The following is a 6,946-nucleotide window of genomic DNA, read 5'->3' on the forward strand; positions in this document are numbered from 1 at the left end:
CAATCAGTGAAAAATGTAATTCCAGGAAGGCAAGATAGAGTAGGGTGATTAAAGGCAAAAGAAAAATTCTAAGAATTGGCAAGGCGGGTACAAATGAGCAGGGCATGCCAAGTCAGGAAATAGATGGTCTGACTTAAAAAAGTTCCATAAGCCTCCGTGGGCATCACTATCTTTCTGGGCTCCCAGATTTACAAACCCAGTGTTGTCTTAAACTCCTCACTCTTACTTTACATTTATAAATGATGACCAAATCCTATTGTCTCTATTACCTCTTTCATTCATCCTCATCTTTCTATTAGTGTCAGTTGAATTATCGCCTAGTTTTCCTAAAGCTTCACTACTCTAAGAGCTCCTTTCTTGGCAGAGATACTGGAATGGATAATGAAATTGTTTATTTCCCCAACTCATTTTATAGGCGATGATACTGAAGCAATGGAGAAATGACTCGCCCAGTGTCACACATCTATTGAACTCAGGAAGATGAATCATCTTGATTCCAAGTCTAGTACTCTATCAGCTATGCCACCTAAAAGCTCTAGGAGCTCCCTATGACTTCTAGAAGTTCACAGATCCAGGAGGTTATTCTGATACTATCCAAGTTGTCCTTGAGTTTACCCTGATGCCAACCGGACCCAAATTAAAATTGCTTTAACTTAGGAAGCCTTCCTCTCTTCTTTCCTTATGGCTGACCACCCAGGTACAGTGAAAGAAAGTACAATAGACACCCTTTTGCATTCCTGATTTCCTCGTGCCCTCTTGTGGCCATCTATTTTCATACAATGAAGGTGGAAGAAAGCTTTTGCCACTTTTCAACCAGATTTTCAGAATTTATCTTATCTGTTCTGTAACTCAAAGGCTTACAAAGTGCTCTCTTCAAATCAACCCTGTGAGGTAGGGAGAGGAAATATTTTTATCTCCATTATGAGGAAATAGAGGGTCAGAAGGTTAAACTCTTTTTAAAAAAAACTATTTTGGGGGGCAGCTAGGTAGCTCAGTGGACTGAGAGCTAGGAGGAGGGATGGGATGTCCTGGGTTCAAATTTGTTCTCAGACACTTCCTAGCTGTGTGACCCTGGCTAAGTCACTTAATCCCCATTCGCTAGCTTTTACTGCTCTTCTGCCTTGGAACCAATACATAGCATTGATTCTAAGACAGAAGGTAAGGGTTTTTTTTTAAAGCTATTTTGATTATGGGTAGTATTAAATAAAAAATCTCAGCTATCCATAGGGATTTTAATATTTCTGCTGGTCTTGGTTTCCCCAGTTATAAAATTGGGATTATAAAAGCACCTCTCTCATAGGATTGTTGTGAGAATCCAATGAGATAATATTTGTAAAGCACTTAGCCTGGTGTCTGGGACATAATTGGTGCTTAAATAAATATTTATTCCCTCCCTACAACAATTAAACATTTGATTAAAAAAACCAGAGAACCATAGAGGAACTTATGTACAAGTTGGGGACATATGGTTGGACAATAGTTTGTGGGGAAAAGATCTGGGGTTCTTATTGGACTGTGGGTCGAATACATAATATTTAAGCTAAAAAAGCTAATATAATTTTAGATACTGTATTAACCAGACTATAGTGACATTCCCCATCCGCACCCCCATATGTACCTTTGAAAGTTGCCTTCGTACTATATCCGAGCACTTCCAGCTTTGAAATCATTAGCTGTGTATTGTGCTCCTCAGCATACCTTAAAAAGCATGGCTGTCTCCTGGGGCAGATGGGAAATGGTGACCAAATGCCTGTTTGTTTTGATATTCTGTCAAATGTCACCGTTAATACTAACGGTGCCAAATCAGTGTTGATTAAAACTACTAGAAATGAGAAAACTAGAATGATGGTGATAACTGCAGTCACAGCTAATGGGTGAAAAATGATTCCATATGTAATTTTAAGGTGTCAAACATTACCTAAGGAAAAGTTACCATCAGGAATGATCTTCTGAGTGTAGGAAAAGGAATGGATGGATGAAGAACTTGTGTTAGACCGGCTGAATGTGGTCAGGAGTAGGCATCCAGGTACGTTACTGTGTCAGAGAGGGATGCTCCAACTCCAAGACATTCAAGGGTCACCTGACTGAAAATGTGAAGAAGAGAATTGCTGAAATGCACAAAGACATATGTAGTTGTTATTCTGGGATGAATGATGTCACAATTACAGTGTTAGATGTAGTAATTAATAAGCCATTCAAAGATCGATTTGAGGAAAGAATATGAGTGGTTGTTGGCTGGAAACCATGAATTTACTCCATCAAGAAAAATAAAGAAACCGCTGGTCACTGTATTGGGGAACTGGATCAAAACTGCTTGGGACAACATCTTCACTGAGTCCATTGTGCTTGGATTAAAAAAAAAGTGATGTATATCAAACAGTACAGATGGTAACGAAGATGGTGTTTTATGGGAAGAAGAGGGTGATAGCGATGACTAGAATGATGTTTCCACTTTGGGAGATGAGGAAGTAGAAGAGGAAGGAGAACATGACTAACTATTGGAAGGTAGTTTCTCACAAGTGTCTATAAAAGTAACACATTTAATAAAAGTGTTGACATTAAAACTTCTTTAACTTGTTTGCAGGACCTTGAAAAAACTTCAATATAAAGGGCTGCATGATTCACGAGTTAAGAGAAAGTTGTAATTTAAAAGGAGAAAATAAAATGGGTCTTTCTGCTTTCTGAATTATCCTTCAAGATACTTGGGATCACACTGTGTTCAACAGTCGTATTATATTCAGGCTAATACAGTCATTTTCAGAATGGTATAGTATACAGAACATGGTAATGATAGCTGTGCTGAGCTCTCTCTTGGTCAGATCATAACTAGATTATAGGCTTTGATTCTGAGTGCTTTGTTTCTTTAAACACTTACCTTCCATCTTATAATTAGTATTTCGATTGTAAGAGAGAAGAACAGAAAGAATTAGGCAGTTGTGGGTAAGTGATTTGCTCAAGTTTACATAGCTAGGAAGTGCCTGAGGACAGATTTGAACCCAGGTCTTCCTCACCCCAAGTCTGGCTCCTTATCTACTGAGCCACCTAGTTGTCACTGAGCATTATGTTTTAGAGAGTACAGTGGTAAGCTGGACGGTATCCAGGAGGTATAAACTAGCATGGAGACAAGATCTGAACTATCCCATCAACCTGAAGGACTTGAGAAAAGAGAAAACTTACTATGAAGGGATAGGATTGAATATGTGATAGCTAGTCTCACGTTTAATTGTGTTCTGCAAGAGACGATTCAGAGACAGAAAAAGATTGGCCGAGAAATGTCTAATGATCTTGGCAAGGGAAATTGATGATATGGGGATCACAATCAAAACTCCTGTGATCAGCTAAGCATGATATCTGCATACTATGGCATTGTTTGGATTCTGGGAGGAGTCAGAGACAAGAACAATTGGGTGAGTTTGGAGTGGACACATGGAGAGGTTCTGGGTCCAGAAGCCATGAGGCCATTAGGAAATCTTTAGAATCTGAAGCAGAAAGCAAGGCCAGCACAACCAGGATACTGTCCACCATTGCAAATCTTTTAGATCTGGTGATCTGGAAAGTAGGTGGTTGTTTTCCCCCCCCTTTTCACCTGTGATTCAGAGAAAGAAGGAAGATACTCCTTCCCTGGTTTCTTTTCCATAAAATAGAGAGGAATGGTTGGCAACTGAGAAGAGAAGAAGAGAGATAGATGATTCCATACATAAATAATTTAACATTTTTCACTTTATTCTACTTATAGGAGATAAATGCAGGTTTAGTTCTAGACCACTTCATTATGGTGACTATCTTGATAAAGTAACTAGTCACGCAAGTTTTTGGTTTCCCAGTGCATATAAAAGTTAAGTTTACGTTATACTGTAGTCTTATATGTGTGCTATAAATGTATTATGTCTAAGATTACCATACGTATACCTAAATTGATTTATTATTTTTTAAACTCTTACCTTCTGTCTTAGAATCATTACTGTGTATTGGTTCCAAGGGAGAACAGCAATAAGAGCTAGGCAATGGGATTAAGTGACTTGCCCAGGGTCACACAGGTAGGAAGTGTCTGAGGACAAATTTAAACCCAGGACTTCTCATTTCTAGGCCTGGCTCTCAGTCCACTAAGCCACCTAACTGCCCCCTACATACTTTAATTTGAAAAAAAAAATGCCTTCTTATGAACAATGCTGACCATCATCTGAGCCTTCAGTGAGTCCTAATCTTTTTGCTGGTAGAAAGTCTTGCCTCAGTGTCGACGGCTGCTGACTGATCAGGGTGCTGGTTGCTGAAGGATGCGGTGACTGGTGACTTCTTAAAATAAGACAACAATGAAATTGGCCACACCAATTGACTCTGCCTTTTACAAAAGATTTCTCTGTAGCTTGTGAAGCTTTTTGATTTTGATTTTGATATCATTTTCATCCATAGTAGAACCTCTTTCAAAATTGGAATCAATCGTCTCAAACCCTGCCACTGCTTTATCAATGAAGTTTATGGCGAGTGGTTAATCTGGAGTTTCTGCTGCCATGCAGCAGCAATGAAAACTTTTCAGAAGGGGCTATCTCAAGAACTGTATCAGAAAAAGAAAATTTCGACACTGAGTAGTTGGCTCAAGTAGAGCGCCATCTTGTGGAAATTTCATTAATTGCATGTTGCTTGTTGATTTTTCTTGCTAGATATTTCATGTAGGGACATCCAGATGCTTTAATACAAGAGAGGCTAGTGTGGTGCCAATATTTGAAAAAACTGAAGGAGGATTAAACTTGTTCTGCTAAGTGTTGGAAGTAAGAACTAGGGGCAGTGGAAAGAAGTTGTAGGAAGGCTATTTTAATCTTGATATAAGGTAATATTCCCAAGAACTAGAGATATCAAAATATACAGGGGGCAGCTGGGTAGCTCAGTGGATTGAGAGCCAGGCCTAGAGACTGGGGGGGGGGGTCCTAGGTTCAAATCTGGCCTCAGACACTTCTGGGAGAGATAGAATGAGTGAATAGATTCTCTAAAACTGGGAGTCAAGAGATTAGGCTTTTAATTTCTTATCTGACAAGATAAGTGACCTTGGGCAAGTCACTTAACCCCCATTGCCTACCCTTACCACTCTTCTGCCTAGGAACCAATACACAGTACTGACTCTAAGACAGAAAGTAAGGGTTTAATTAAAAAAAAGACACTAGGCTGCTTTAGAAGAGAGTTGGGGTCATCATATCGGATGTCTTTAAAGAAACAAAGGACGTTCACTTGGGAGATTGTAGTTCGCAGTCAGTAAAGGTAGAATCCGTTCATCTCTGAGGTTGCTTTCAGCTCTTTCATTGCATAATTTTGTGAATCGCTCAAAGTTAAATAGCTAGTAAGTGTCTTAGACTGTACATGAACCCAAGACTGGCCAGTACCCACACAGAGAATCATATACTCCTTTTCTGCTACTGTCTATTGCTTAACTTTGTGTGGGTAGGAAATCCCCAAGAGTTTTAGAAGATTGAGATCTTGGAGCATTTGGCATAAGTTCTTGCTACCTTTGTCTTCTAGGTGGTGTGTGTGTGTGTGTGTGTGTGTGTGTGTGTGTGTGTGTGTGTGAACTTTTATAACTAGTGCCTTATATGTATCTGAAAGATACATAATATAGTCCTACCGAGCTTACTGTTTGGACTTCTGGGAGAGATAGAATGAATGAATAGATTCTCTAAAACTGGGAGTCAAGAGATTAGGTTTTTAATTTCTTATCTACCAAACTAGGAATTACAGATTTAGAGGTATAAAGGAGTCAACTAGGCCAACCTCCCTCATTTTACAGATGAAGCCTAAAGTAATTAAGTGAATTGGCCAAGCTCATCCAGTTAGGAAGTCGAGGAGTTAGGGTTTATATCCAGGTCCTATGACTCTAAAATCCAGTGTTCTTTCTATTATGTGGCCTAAGCAAGTCACTTGATTTCCTTGAGGATCAGTTAAACTCATCTGTAAAATAAGAGGGTTGGATTGGTTGATAAGTATTTAGCAACTGACTCAAAAAATGCATACAAGCTTAGGAAGTGTAAAGCATGCACGAAATACTTTGTAGTATAATCCACACTGTTAACATATTCTTAATTGCTCTTTTAAGTATGGATATTCAAAATAATAAATTAAGCCTTTATTTGTAACATCTACTGATTTGATAGTAGACAGTAGATTTACTCTTTTTTTTTTTAACATTTATTAATAATCATTTTTAACATGGTTACATGATTCTTGCTCCTATTTTCCCCTTCACCCCCCGCACTCCCCCCACCCATGGCCGACGCACTTTTCCACTGGTTTTGTCATGTGTCCTTAATCAAGACCAATTTCCCAATTGTTGGTGGTTGCATTGGTGTGGTAGTTTCGAGTCCACACCCTCAATCATGTCCGCCCCGACCCATGCGTTCAAGCAGTTGCTTTTCTTATATGTTTCCTCTCCTGCAGTCCTTCCTCTGAATGTGGGTAGCATTCTTTACCATAAATCCCTCAGAATTGTCCTGGGTCATTGCATTGCTGCTGGTACAGAAGCCCATTACATTCAATTTTACCACAGTATATCAGTCTCTGTGTACAATGTTCTTTTGGCTCTGCTCCTTTCGCTCTGCATCAGATCCCGGAGGTCTCTCCAGTTCGCCTGGAACTCCTCCAGTTTATTATTCCTTTTAGCACAATAGTATTCCATCACCCGCATATACCACAGTTTGTTCAGCCATTCCCCAATTGAAGGACATACCCTCCTTTTCCAGTTTTTTGCCACCACAAAAAGCGCAGCTATAAATATTTTTGTACATGTCTGTTTATCTATGATCTCTTTGGGATACAAACCCAACAATGGTATGGCTGGGTCAAAGGGCAGGCATTCTTTTATAGCCCTTTGAGCATGATTCCAAATTGCCAGCCAGAATGGCTGGATCAGTTCACAACTCCACCAGCAATGCATTAATGTCCCAATTTTGCCACATCCCCTCCA

General features: G+C 39.4%; 1 pseudogene; it reads left to right on the plus strand.

Moving 5' to 3' along the window:
- The first annotated feature begins 1,971 nt into the window (after positions 1 to 1,971).
- The window catches only part of LOC123250049, a 14,126-nt pseudogene continuing 9,151 nt past the window's right edge, over positions 1,972 to 6,946 (plus strand).

This window comes from Gracilinanus agilis, chromosome 5, assembly GCF_016433145.1.
Source record: "Gracilinanus agilis isolate LMUSP501 chromosome 5, AgileGrace, whole genome shotgun sequence".
Classification (NCBI taxonomy): domain Eukaryota; kingdom Metazoa; phylum Chordata; class Mammalia; order Didelphimorphia; family Didelphidae; genus Gracilinanus; species Gracilinanus agilis.